Here is a 15064-nt window from a genome sequence, read left to right on the forward strand (position 1 = left end):
CTTAAATGAGGCCATTTACCCATAGAGGGTGCCAGGCCCGTATAACGTTAATGATTACTAGATGATGTTTCCAAAGAGTCGTGTTGCTTGATAGTGCAGCACTAAGTGGGTGGTAAACTCCATCTAAAACTAAATATAACCATGAGACCGATAGTAAACAAGTACCGTGAGGGAAAGTTGAAAAGAACTCTGAATAGAGAGTTAAACAGTACGTGAAACTGCTTAGAGGTTAAGCCCGATGAACCTGAATATCCGTTATGGAAAATTCATCATTAAAATTGTAATATTTAAACAATATTATGATAATAGTGTGCATTTTTTCCATATAAGGACATTGTAATCTATTAGCATACAAAATTTATCATAAATATAACTTATAGTTTATTCAAATTAATTTGCTTGCATTTTAACACAGAATAAATGTTATTAATTTGATAAAGTGCTGATAGATTTATATGAATACAGTGCGTTAATTTTTCGGAATTATATAATGGCATAATTATCATTGATTTTGTGTTTATTATATGCACTTGTATGATTAACAATGCGAAAGATTCAGGATACCTCGGGACCCGTCTTGAAAACACGGACCAAGGAGTCTAACATATGTGCAAGTTATTGGGATATAAACCTAATAGCGTAATTAACTTGACTAATAATGGGATTAGTTTTTTAACTATTTATAGCTAATTAACACAATCCCGGGGCGTTCTATATAGTTATGTATAATGATATTTATATTATTTATGCCTCTAACTGGAACGTACCTTGAGCATATATGCTGTGACCCGAAAGATGGTGAACTATACTTGATCAGGTTGAAGTCAGGGGAAACCCTGATGGAAGACCGAAACAGTTCTGACGTGCAATCGATTGTCAGAATTGAGTATAGGGGCGAAAGACCAATCGAACCATCTAGTAGCTGGTTCCTTCCGAAGTTTCCCTCAGGATAGCTGGTGCATTTTAATGTTATATAAAATAATCTTATCTGGTAAAGCGAATGATTAGAGGCCTTAGGGTCGAAACGATCTTAACCTATTCTCAAACTTTAAATGGGTAAGAACCTTAACTTTCTTGATATGAAGTTCAAGGTTATGATATAATGTGCCCAGTGGGCCACTTTTGGTAAGCAGAACTGGCGCTGTGGGATGAACCAAACGTAATGTTACGGTGCCCAAATTAACAACTCATGCAGATACCATGAAAGGCGTTGGTTGCTTAAACAGCAGGACGGTGATCATGGAAGTCGAAATCCGCTAAGGAGTGTGTAACAACTCAACCTGCCGAAGCAACTAGCCCTTAAAATGGATGGCGCTTAAGTTGTATACCTATACATTACCGCTAAAGTAGATGATTTATATTACTTGTGATATAAATTTTGAAACTTTAGTGAGTAGGAAGGTACAATGGTATGCGTAGAAGTGTTTGGCGTAAGCCTGCATGGAGCTGCCATTGGTACAGATCTTGGTGGTAGTAGCAAATAATCGAATGAGACCTTGGAGGACTGAAGTGGAGAAGGGTTTCGTGTGAACAGTGGTTGATCACGAGTTAGTCGGTCCTAAGTTCAAGGCGAAAGCCGAAAATTTTCAAGTAAAACACAAATGCCATACAAATATAATTATATTATATAAATCAAGCTAATTAATATACTTGAATAATTTTGAACGAAAGGGAATACGGTTCCAATTCCGTAACCTGTTGAGTATCCGTTTGTTATTAAATATGGGCCTCGTGCTCATCCTGGCAACAGGAACGACCATAAAGAAGCCGTCGAGAGATATCGGAAGAGTTTTCTTTTCTGTTTTATAGCCGTACTACCATGGAAGTCTTTCGCAGAGAGATATGGTAGATGGGCTAGAAGAGCATGACATATACTGTTGTGTCGATATTTTCTCCTCGGACCTTGAAAATTTATGGTGGGGACACGCAAACTTCTCAACAGGCCGTACCAATATCCGCAGCTGGTCTCCAAGGTGAAGAGTCTCTAGTCGATAGAATAATGTAGGTAAGGGAAGTCGGCAAATTAGATCCGTAACTTCGGGATAAGGATTGGCTCTGAAGATTGAGATAGTCGGGCTTGATTGGGAAACAATAACATGGTTTATGTGCTCGTTCTGGGTAAATAGAGTGTCTGGCATTTATGTTGGTCACTTGTTCCCCGGATAGTTTAGTTACGTAGCCAATTGTGGAACTTTCTTGCTAAAATTTTTAAGAATACTAATTGGGTTAAACCAATTAGTTCTTATTAATTATAACGATTATCAATTAACAATCAATTCAGAACTGGCACGGACTTGGGGAATCCGACTGTCTAATTAAAACAAAGCATTGTGATGGCCCTAGCGGGTGTTGACACAATGTGATTTCTGCCCAGTGCTCTGAATGTCAAAGTGAAGAAATTCAAGTAAGCGCGGGTCAACGGCGGGAGTAACTATGACTCTCTTAAGGTAGCCAAATGCCTCGTCATCTAATTAGTGACGCGCATGAATGGATTAACGAGATTCCTACTGTCCCTATCTACTATCTAGCGAAACCACAGCCAAGGGAACGGGCTTGGAATAATTAGCGGGGAAAGAAGACCCTTTTGAGCTTGACTCTAATCTGGCAGTGTAAGGAGACATAAGAGGTGTAGAATAAGTGGGAGATATTAGACTTCGGTTTGGTATCGCCAATGAAATACCACTACTCTTATTGTTTCCTTACTTACTTGATTAAATGGAACGTGTATCATTTCCTAGCCATTATACGGATATATTTATTATATCTTATGGTATTGGGTTTTGATGCAAGCTTCTTGATCAAAGTATCACGAGTTTGTTATATAATCGCAAACAAATTCTTTAATAAAACGGTGCATTTATGTATTTTTGATTTGAAAATTTGGTATAACTCCAATTACTCAGGTATGATCCAATTCAAGGACATTGCCAGGTAGGGAGTTTGACTGGGGCGGTACATCTCTCAAATAATAACGGAGGTGTCCCAAGGCCAGCTCAGTGCGGACAGAAACCACACATAGAGCAAAAGGGCAAATGCTGACTTGATCTCGGTGTTCAGTACACACAGGGACAGCAAAAGCTCGGCCTATCGATCCTTTTGGTTTAAAGAGTTTTTAACAAGAGGTGTCAGAAAAGTTACCATAGGGATAACTGGCTTGTGGCGGCCAAGCGTTCATAGCGACGTCGCTTTTTGATCCTTCGATGTCGGCTCTTCCTATCATTGTGAAGCAAAATTCACCAAGCGTTGGATTGTTCACCCATGCAAGGGAACGTGAGCTGGGTTTAGACCGTCGTGAGACAGGTTAGTTTTACCCTACTAATGACAAAACGTTGTTGCGACAGCATTCCTGCGTAGTACGAGAGGAACCGCAGGTACGGACCAATGGCACAATACTTGTTCGAGCGAACAGTGGTATGACGCTACGTCCGTTGGATTATGCCTGAACGCCTCTAAGGTCGTATCCGTGCTGGACTGCAATGATAAATAAGGGGCAATTTGCATTGTATGGCTTCTAAACCATTTAAAGTTTATAATTTACTTTATAAACGACAATGGATGTGATGCCAATGTAATTTGTAACATAGTAAATTGGGAGGATCTTTGATCACCTGATGCCGCGCTAGTTACATATAAAAGCATTATTTAATACAATGACAAAGCCTAGAATCAATTGTAAACGACTTTTGTAACAGGCAAGGTGTTGTAAGTGGTTGAGCAGCTGCCATACTGCGATCCACTGAAGCTTATCCTTTGCTTGATGATTCGATAATAAAGATGTTGCAAGCGGGCATAATCATTATGCTTGCTTGCAGCATCGCACGCCACTTTGTTTGTGGTGTGTAAGGTAGGGAAGAAGAAATATAAAAGACCTAAATTGGAAACATCAATATATAAGTAAATATTGAACAAACAAAATGTATCGTCATCTTATTAGTGACGCGATGATAAAGTGGCAAACATATTCCATGTATAAATATTCCTATGGTATTAAAATTCAAGTAAAGAGGACATATATAAAAGTTTGTATATATGGTTCATTCAATGGTAGCAGCGGTTGGTTGGTTGGTGTCTGCTCCTCTTATTGTTCAAAACTTATGTTATGGTAGCAAGTCTATATCGTCATATTATTAGTGACGCGAAAAAGTAGTGGCAAAACATATTCCATGTATAAATAAATATTCCTATGGTATTGAAATTCAAGTAAAGAGGCCATTCAAGTAAAGAGGACTTATATAAATATAAGTATATATAATGGTAGCAGCGCGGTTGGTTGGTTGGTGTGTCTGCTCCTCTTATTGTTCAAAACTTATGTTATGGTAGCAAGACTGTATCGTCATATTATTAGTGACGCGAAAAAGTAGTGGCAAAACATATTCCATGTATAAATATTCCTATGGTATTGAAATTCAACTAAAGAGGACATATAAAATTACTATCAATGGTAGCAGTGGTTGGTTGGTTGGTGGTTGGTTGGCGGCTGCTCCTATTATTGTTCAAGACTTATGTTATGGTAGCAAGTCTGTATCGTCATATTAATTATTAGTGACGCGAAAAAGTAGTGGAAATCATATTCCATGTATAAATAGATTCCTATGGTAATGAAATTTTCAAGTAAAGAGAGGACCATTCAAGTAAGAGGACATATAAAAAGTAAGTATATGTTCCTCCAATGGTAGCAGTGGTTGGTTGGTTGGCGGCTGATCCTCTTATTGTTCAAAACTTATTTTATCAATATGAGTTTGGCAATACAATAAAGAAGACCAATCTAATCCATATAAAACTAAATGTATTATATGGATATGCTTAGGAAACCCATATATTCATAAAAAAAAATTATGTATAGAAAATTATACATATATCTTTTATATAAATGAATCGTATGGATATCGCCTTATGGTAGGTATAATAACTTTTTAAGGCATAATAATGTATAATATAGAAAATATACATTGAAATATAAATGCATTTTTATAGATATGGCGGCATATAAGTGCCATATACACAAGAATAAATAATAGAATTTACCAATATATAATTAAAATGAGATATATAAACCTAGTGAGGGGCTGCACTAGTATATGAATCGTATGGATATGGCTTATAGGTATAATACCTATAAGGCATAATAATGTATAATATAATAAATATAAATTAAGATATGAATGAATTATATAAATATGGCATAGAAATGCCATATACATACATAAGAATAAATGGTAGAATTTACCCATATATCACTGAAACACGATATATAAACCTAATGATAGCTGGCACTAGTACTGTAAACATGCACGCAATAGTGCGTGGGGTAAAAAACTACTATAGGGAGGTGGTCGTTGGCGGGCCCCTCCTCGTATTGGTCAAAACTTATGTTATGCATATGAATTTGTCAATACTATATAGAACGCCAAGCATATCCATATAAACTATGGATATGCATAGAAATCCATACAAAAGTAAAAAAAAATTATGTATAGAAAAATATACATATATTTATATAAGTGAATCGTATGGATATGGCTTATAGGTATAATACCTATAAGGCATAATAATGTATAACAAGTAAATATACATTGAAATGTGAATGCATTGTATGGATATGGCATATAAATGCCATATATATAGAAATAAATTGTATATCAATGATATAACAATTATAAACCTAGTGAGGGGCGGCACTAGTGAATGAATCGTATGGATATGGCTTATAGGTATAATACCTATAAGGCATAATAATGTATAATATAATAAATATACATTAAGATATGAATGGATTGTATAAATATGGCATAGAAATGCCATATACATAAGAATAAATGGTAGAATTTACCCATATATCACTGAAACACGATATATAAACCTAGTGATAGCTGGCACTAGTACTGTAAACAGGCACGCAATAGTGCGTGGGGTAAAAAACTACTATAGGGAGGTGGTCGTTGGCGGGCCCCTCCTCGTATTGGTCAAAACTTATGTTATGCATATGAATTTGTCAATACTATATAGAACGCCAAGCATATCCATATAAACTATGGATATGCATAGAAATCCATACAAAAGTAAAAAAAAATTATGTATAGAAAAATATACATATATTTATATAAGTGAATCGTATGGATATGGCTTATAGGTATAATACCTATAAGGCATAATAATGTATAACAAGTAAATATACATTGAAATGTGAATGCATTGTATGGATATGGCATATAAATGCCATATATATAGAAATAAATTGTATATCAATGATATAACAATTATAAACCTAGTGAGGGGCGGCACTAGTGAATGAATCGTATGGATATGGCTTATAGGTATAATACCTATAAGGCATAATAATGTATAATATAATAAATATACATTAAGATATGAATGGATTGTATAAATATGGCATAGAAATGCCATATACATAAGAATAAATGGTAGAATTTACCCATATATCACTGAAACACGATATATAAACCTAGTGATAGCTGGCACTAGTACTGTAAACAGGCACGCAATAGTGCGTGGGGTAAAAAACTACTATAGGGAGGTGGTCGTTGGCGGGCCCCTCCTCGTATTGGTCAAAACTTATGTTATGCGTAAACATATATGAGGAAAAGAAACTAACCAGGATTTTCTTAGTAGCGGCGAGCGAAAAGAAATCAGTTCAGCACTAAGTCACTTTGTCTATATGGCAAATGTGAGATGCAGTGTATGGAGCGTCAATATTCTAGTATGAGAAATTAACGATTTAAGTCCTTCTTAAATGAGGCCATTTACCCATAGAGGGTGCCAGGCCCGTATAACGTTAATGATTACTAGATGATGTTTCCAAAGAGTCGTGTTGCTTGATAGTGCAGCACTAAGTGGGTGGTAAACTCCATCTAAAACTAAATATAACCATGAGACCGATAGTAAACAAGTACCGTGAGGGAAAGTTGAAAAGAACTCTGAATAGAGAGTTTAAACAGTACGTGAAACTGCTTAGAGGTTAAGCCCGATGAACCTGAATATCCGTTATGGAAAATTCATCATTAAAATTGTAATATTTAAACAATATTATGATAATAGTGTGCATTTTTTCCATATAAGGACATTGTAATCTATTAGCATACAAAATTTATCATAAAATATAACTTATAGTTTATTCAAATTAATTTGCTTGCATTTTAACACAGAATAAATGTTATTAATTTGATAAAGTGCTGATAGATTTATATGAATACAGTGCGTTAATTTTTCGGAATTATATAATGGCATAATTATCATTGATTTTTGTGTTTATTATATGCACTTGTATGATTAACAATGCGAAAGATTCAGGATACCTTCGGGACCCGTCTTGAAACACGGACCAAGGAGTCTAACATATGTGCAAGTTATTGGGATATAAACCTAATAGCGTAATTAACTTGACTAATAATGGGATTAGTTTTTTAACTATTTATAGCTAATTAACACAATCCCGGGGCGTTCTATATAGTTATGTATAATGATATTTATATTATTTATGCCTCTAACTGGAACGTACCTTGAGCATATATGCTGTGACCCGAAAGATGGTGAACTATACTTGATCAGGTTGAAGTCAGGGGAAACCCTGATGGAAGACCGAAACAGTTCTGACGTGCAAATCGATTGTCAGAATTGAGTATAGGGGCGAAAGACCAATCGAACCATCTAGTAGCTGGTTCCTTCCGAAGTTTCCCTCAGGATAGCTGGTGCATTTTAATGTTATATAAAATAATCTTATCTGGTAAAGCGAATGATTAGAGGCCTTAGGGTCGAAACGATCTTAACCTATTCTCAAACTTTAAATGGGTAAGAACCTTAACTTTCTTGATATGAAGTTCAAGGTTATGATATAATGTGCCCAGTGGGCCACTTTTGGTAAGCAGAACTGGCGCTGTGGGATGAACCAAACGTAATGTTACGGTGCCCAAATTAACAACTCATGCAGATACCATGAAAGGCGTTGGTTGCTTAAAACAGCAGGACGGTGATCATGGAAGTCGAAATCCGCTAAGGAGTGTGTAACAACTCACCTGCCGAAGCAACTAGCCCTTAAAATGGATGGCGCTTAAGTTGTATACCTATACATTACCGCTAAAGTAGATGATTTATATTACTTGTGATATAAATTTTGAAACTTTAGTGAGTAGGAAGGTACAATGGTATGCGTAGAAGTGTTTGGCGTAAGCCTGCATGGAGCTGCCATTGGTACAGATCTTGGTGGTAGTAGCAAATAATCGAATGAGACCTTGGAGGACTGAAGTGGAGAAGGGTTTCGTGTGAACAGTGGTTGATCACGAGTTAGTCGGTCCTAAGTTCAAGGCGAAAGCCGAAAATTTTCAAGTAAAACACAAATGCCATACAAATATAATTATATTATATAAATCAAGCTAATTAATATACTTGAATAATTTTGAACGAAAGGGAATACGGTTCCAATTCCGTAACCTGTTGAGTATCCGTTTGTTATTAAATATGGGCCTCGTGCTCATCCTGGCAACAGGAACGACCATAAAGAAGCCGTCGAGAGATATCGGAAGAGTTTTCTTTTCTGTTTTATAGCCGTACTACCATGGAAGTCTTTCGCAGAGAGATATGGTAGATGGGCTAGAAGAGCATGACATATACTGTTGTGTCGATATTTTCTCCTCGGACCTTGAAAATTTATGGTGGGGACACGCAAACTTCTCAACAGGCCGTACCAATATCCGCAGCTGGTCTCCAAGGTGAAGAGTCTCTAGTCGATAGAATAATGTAGGTAAGGGAAGTCGGCAAATTAGATCCGTAACTTCGGGATAAGGATTGGCTCTGAAGATTGAGATAGTCGGGCTTGATTGGGAAACAATAACATGGTTTATGTGCTCGTTCTGGGTAAATAGAGTGTCTGGCATTTATGTTGGTCACTTGTTCCCCGGATAGTTTAGTTACGTAGCCAATTGTGGAACTTTCTTGCTAAAATTTTTAAGAATACTAATTGGGTTAAACCAATTAGTTCTTATTAATTATAACGATTATCAATTAACAATCAATTCAGAACTGGCACGGACTTGGGGAATCCGACTGTCTAATTAAAACAAAGCATTGTGATGGCCCTAGCGGGTGTTGACACAATGTGATTTCTGCCCAGTGCTCTGAATGTCAAAGTGAAGAAATTCAAGTAAGCGCGGGTCAACGGCGGGAGTAACTATGACTCCTTGTAACTGTTGGTAGCAGAAGGGGAATTATTATTCTGTAATCAAAGTCATATGTGTTCGGTTGTGCAGAGGGGAAATTATTCTGTAATTCATAAGTCATATCTAGATTCAAGTCGACTCAAAACCTCCTCGTGGTGTCCCCGTAATGTTAAAACAGCTTGCTTTACTGTTTAACAGCCAATTTGAGCGGCGAATATATTTCCCATAGGGCTGGTTACCCTATGGGAAATCTTACATATTGGAACTACAGAAAGTAATAGAAACAGGCCTCGGATACTAGTGGAAAATTCGTGACGACTCGACCCCCTGTGGATCTTTTCCAGGGGATGCCCAATATGAACCAAGTGCAGAAGCTACTCCGTCGGAGTGCCATGTACACTATGTGACCGGTCCTTTACAAGCAAAAGAGGACTTGGTGTTCACATGAGATCTCAACACCCAGACGAACTTGATGATATTCGTCGACGTGTTGATATCAAGGCAGATGGTGTGAGGAAGAGAAGATGATGATGGCGAGAAAGGAGGTTGAGCTCACGGCAAATGGTTTAAGACACATAAATAAGCAACTAGCGGTATTTTTCACGAACCGTAGCGTCGAAGCAATTAAAAAGCTGAGACAGAGATTACGATTATAAGGAGAAAATCGAGCAGATAAGGGGCATCTGCTCTCGTCCAGAAGTTGCAATCTAACCATACGGCGCCGCCTAGTAATAGTGAGCAAAACCCCCAAGTACCAACGTCTGAAACGTCTCCAATCACACCATTAGAACAGTCGAACAGTGGAATCTTGTTGCGCTACGCGGTATAGCCCCGTAGTTTGTCCTTCCAATGGAGAGCCCAAGAACTGCAAACTATCATTGATGGGCGCAGATCGAGGGGAAGGAAACCACTCTCCGTGCTTATCCGCTTATCTTCAGGGAATTTTTCTCGACACAGGGTGCAAGACGCACGCTGACGAGGCCGGACGGCGGCCTCGGAATAGAAGAGAAAGCAGAAGGCAGCAGTACGCTGTCATCCAGCGAAACTGGATAAGCATAAAGGAAGGTGCATTAAGTCAATACTCGAGGAAACTGATGAGTCGGTAATGCCAAACCAAGAATATATGGAACCCTATTGGAGAGAGGTAATGACTCAGTCTAGCCCAAGCTCTTGCGAAAACATAGTGACAACTCCAGTTCACTCGCTTGAGAGGGTATGGTCCGCTATTACAAAGCGCGAACTTAGGACATCAAGAGTCGCATTATCTAGCTCTCCGGGGCCTGACGGAATAACTCCAAAATCTGCTAAGGAGGTGCCGTTAGGCGTTATGCTTCGCATAATGAACCTAATTCTATGGTGCGGTAAATTACCTCGCTTTATCCGACTAGCCAGAACCATCTTCATTCCGAAGACGGGGACGGCAATGCGACCGCAAGACTTTCGTCCAATATCGGTGCCATCAGTCTTGGTAAGACAGCTAAATGCAATATTGGCAACCCGATTGACCTCATCAGTTGATTGGGATGGGACCCGCGTCAGCGGGGCTTCTTACCAACAGACGGATGCGCCGATAATGCGACGATAGTCGACTTAGTCCTAAGGAGTAGTCATAAAAGCTATAGATCTTGCTACATAGCCAATTTGGATGTGAGCAGGCATTTGACTCTTTGTCACATGCATCTATATATAACACCCTAAAAGCTTATGGCGCACCGAAGGACTTCGTCGACTACGTACAAAGTTCGTACGAGTTGGTGGTACTAGTCTCTGCGGAGAAGGTTGGAGTTCAGAGGAATTCGTCCCTGCTAGAGGAGTGAAGCAGGGTGACCCTTGTCTCCTATTCTATTTAATCTGGTCATTGACCGGTTACTTAGAGCTTTCCCAAAGAAATTGGTACCAAGGTTGGAACTGCCATGACAAACGCGGCCGCGTTTGCAGACGATTTGGTCCTTTTTTTGCGGAAACTCGTATGGGGCTTCAACAACTGCTTGACAAACAGTTAGCTATCTGGCTACTGTTGGACTCACCCTTAATGCTGACAAGTGTTTCACTATCGGTATTAGGGTCAGCCGAAACAGAAGTGTACTGTGTTAGATCCACATACCTTCCAAGTAGGCTTGAACGGGTGTCCGGCATTGAAGCGAACTAACGAGTGAAGTATTTAGGTATCATTTTCAATGCAAACGGGAGAGTGAAGTGCAACCCAGCCGAGGACATTGGTCCAAAGCTACAAAGGTTGTCACAAGCTCCTCTTAAGCCACAACAGAAGATATTTGCCCTTCGAACCGTCCTTATCCCACAACTCTACCACAAGCTTACCCTTGGGAGTGTGACGATAGGTGTGTTACAAAATCCGACAAATTGATACGATTCTATGTGCGTAAATGGCTAGGTTTACCACCGGATGTGCCAAAGCATTTGTTCACGCCCCCCCAAAGTGTGGGGGACTCGGGATTCCATCACTAAGATGGATGGCTCCTATGCTTCGACTAAGACGATTGAGCAATATAAAATGGCCTCACTTCGAGCAATCCGAAGTGGCCAGCTCTTTCATCGAGGAAGAAATGCAAAGGGCCCGAGTTAGGTTGCTAGCGGAACAAGGAGAAATGCATAACACGTTCGGCAATAGAAGAGTATTGGGGCAAGTAGATTGTTCGTGTCTGTTGATGGCAACGGTCTCCGTGAAGCGGGCCATTATGGTCCACAACACGGATGGGTCAAGTCAACCCACGCGTTTGCTAACAGAAAGGAATATAGAGACGGAATTAAACTGCGGATAAATGCCCTACCCACGAAGTCTCGTACTACGAGGGGAAGGCACGAATTGGATCGACAGTGTCGTGCAGGATGTGATGCTCCCGAAACATCAAACCACATCATGCAAAAATGCTATCGCTCGCATGGGAGGCGGGTAGCTAGACACAACTGCGTAGTAAATCGAATCAAGCGGGGACTTGAGGAGAGAGGCTGCGTGGTCATTGTTGAGCCAAGTCTGCAGGGCGAGTCCGGCCTCAATAAACCCGACCTGGTGGTACTCCGACCAAATCACATTGATGTGATTGACGTTCAGGTGACAAATGACGGACACTCTTTGGACGATGCGCATCAGCGCAAAATCCAAAGATACGATACCCCGGACATAAGACGCGAATTGCGGCGCAAGTTCGTAGCGACAGGTGACATAGAGTTTCACTCTGCCACAATTAATTGGAGAGGGATCTGGAGTGGTCAATCCGTAAAACGGTTGATTGCGAAGGGCCTTCTAAATAAATATGATAGCCATATCATATCTATACAAGTAATAAGAGGTAGTCTTGGCTGTTTTAGACAGTTCATGTATTATAGTGGATACTCAAGAGGCTGGACGTAGCTTATGCCCTTGGTTCAAATATATATATATATATATAGATATATATGCCTGCGGCCTAGGCACACCATCAATTAGGCACAAACATCGCACAACAACAGCATGTAAGGATGGGTTTTAGTACGTAGGCGTTGTGGAACCCTCAATGTGAAGAAGGTTCAGATAGAGCAATGAATCGTACATAACTAGACAAACTGAGACCACACAAGGTGTTGGCAGACCTAGTATCTTTTGAAGATTTCCATACCTTAGCGATCAAAAAAAAAAAAAAAAAAAAAAAAAAAAAAAAAAAAAAAATAGCCAAATGCCTCGTCATCTAATTAGTGACGCGCATGAATGGATTAACGAGATTCCTACTGTCCCTATCTACTATCTAGCGAAACCACAGCCAAGGGAACGGGCTTGGAATAATTAGCGGGGAAAGAAGACCCTTTTGAGCTTGACTCTAATCTGGCAGTGTAAGGAGACATAAGAGGTGTAGAATAAGTGGGAGATATTAGACTTCGGTTTGGTATCGCCAATGAAATACCACTACTCTTATTGTTTCCTTACTTACTTGATTAAATGGAACGTGTATCATTTCCTAGCCATTATACGGATATATTTATTATATCTTATGGTATTGGGTTTTGATGCAAGCTTCTTGATCAAAGTATCACGAGTTTGTTATATAATCGCAAACAAATTCTTTAATAAAACGGTGCATTTATGTATTTTTGATTTGAAAATTTGGTATAACTCCAATTACTCAGGTATGATCCAATTCAAGGACATTGCCAGGTAGGGAGTTTGACTGGGGCGGTACATCTCTCAAATAATAACGGAGGTGTCCCAAGGCCAGCTCAGTGCGGACAGAAACCACACATAGAGCAAAAGGGCAAATGCTGACTTGATCTCGGTGTTCAGTACACACAGGGACAGCAAAAAGCTCGGCCTATCGATCCTTTTGGTTTAAAGAGTTTTTAACAAGAGGTGTCAGAAAAGTTACCATAGGGATAACTGGCTTGTGGCGGCCAAGCGTTCATAGCGACGTCGCTTTTTGATCCTTCGATGTCGGCTCTTCCTATCATTGTGAAGCAAAATTCACCAAGCGTTGGATTGTTCACCCATGCAAGGGAACGTGAGCTGGGTTTAGACCGTCGTGAGACAGGTTAGTTTTACCCTACTAATGACAAAACGTTGTTGCGACAGCATTCCTGCGTAGTACGAGAGGAACCGCAGGTACGGACCAATGGCACAATACTTGTTCGAGCGAACAGTGGTATGACGCTACGTCCGTTGGATTATGCCTGAACGCCTCTAAGGTCGTATCCGTGCTGGACTGCAATGATAAATAAGGGGCAATTTGCATTGTATGGCTTCTAAAACCATTTAAAGTTTATAATTTACTTTATAAACGACAATGGATGTGATGCCAATGTAATTTGTAACATAGTAAATTGGGAGGATCTTTGATCACCTGATGCCGCGCTAGTTACATATAAAAGCATTATTTAATACAATGACAAAGCCTAGAATCAATTGTAAACGACTTTTGTAACAGGCAAGGTGTTGTAAGTGGTTGAGCAGCTGCCATACTGCGATCCACTGAAGCTTATCCTTTGCTTGATGATTCGATAATAAAGATGTTGCAAGCGGGCATAATCATTATGCTTGCTTGCAGCATCGCACGCCACTTTGTTTGTGTGTGTAAGGTAGGGAAGAAGAAATATAAAAGACCTAAATTGGAAACATCAATATATAAGTAAATATTGAACAAACAAAATGTATCGTCATCTTATTAGTGACGCGATGATAAAGTGGCAAACATATTCCATGTATAAATATTCCTATGGTATTAAAATTCAAGTAAAGAGGACATATATAAAAGTTTGTATATATGGTTCATTCAATGGTAGCAGCGGTTGGTTGGTTGGTGTCTGCTCCTCTTATTGTTCAAAACTTATGTTATGGTAGCAAGTCTATATCGTCATATTATTAGTGACGCGAAAAAGTAGTGGCAAAAACATATTCCATGTATAAATAAATATTCCTATGGTATTGAAATTCAAGTAAAGAGGCCATTCAAGTAAAGAGGACTTATATAAATATAAGTATATATAATGGTAGCAGCGCGGTTGGTTGGTTGGTGTGTCTGCTCCTCTTATTGTTCAAAACTTATGTTATGGTAGCAAGACTGTATCGTCATATTATTAGTGACGCGAAAAAGTAGTGGCAAAACATATTCCATGTATAAATATTCCTATGGTATTGAAATTCAACTAAAGAGGACATATAAAATTACTATCAATGGTAGCAGTGGTTGGTTGGTTGGTGGTTGGTTGGCGGCTGCTCCTATTATTGTTCAAGACTTATGTTATGGTAGCAAGTCTGTATCGTCATATTAATTATTAGTGACGCGAAAAAGTAGTGGAAATCATATTCCATGTATAAATAGATTCCTATGGTAATGAAATTTTCAAGTAAAGAGAGGACCATTCAAGTAAGAGGACATATAAAAAGTAAGTATATGTTCCTCCAATGGTAG

The 15064-nt window shown here is 39.1% G+C and overlaps 1 non-coding gene and 1 pseudogene across 1 annotated transcript in view; both read left to right on the forward strand.

The window, feature by feature from the left end:
- LOC119562053 overlaps positions 1-3766 on the forward strand; it is a 3968-nt gene extending 202 nt beyond the window's left edge. Inside the window, exon 1 of the ribosomal RNA XR_005221642.1 lies at positions 1-3766. This exon is cut by the window's left edge and continues 202 nt beyond it. This is a non-coding gene — a ribosomal RNA (large subunit ribosomal RNA).
- Positions 3767-6552: 2786 nt separating this feature from the next.
- Positions 6553-14154, forward strand: LOC119562067 (annotated as a pseudogene).
- The last annotated feature ends 910 nt before the right edge of the window (positions 14155-15064 follow it).

Source organism: Drosophila subpulchrella, unplaced genomic scaffold, assembly GCF_014743375.2.
Source record: "Drosophila subpulchrella strain 33 F10 #4 breed RU33 unplaced genomic scaffold, RU_Dsub_v1.1 Primary Assembly Seq391, whole genome shotgun sequence".
NCBI classification, from domain to species: domain Eukaryota; kingdom Metazoa; phylum Arthropoda; class Insecta; order Diptera; family Drosophilidae; genus Drosophila; species Drosophila subpulchrella.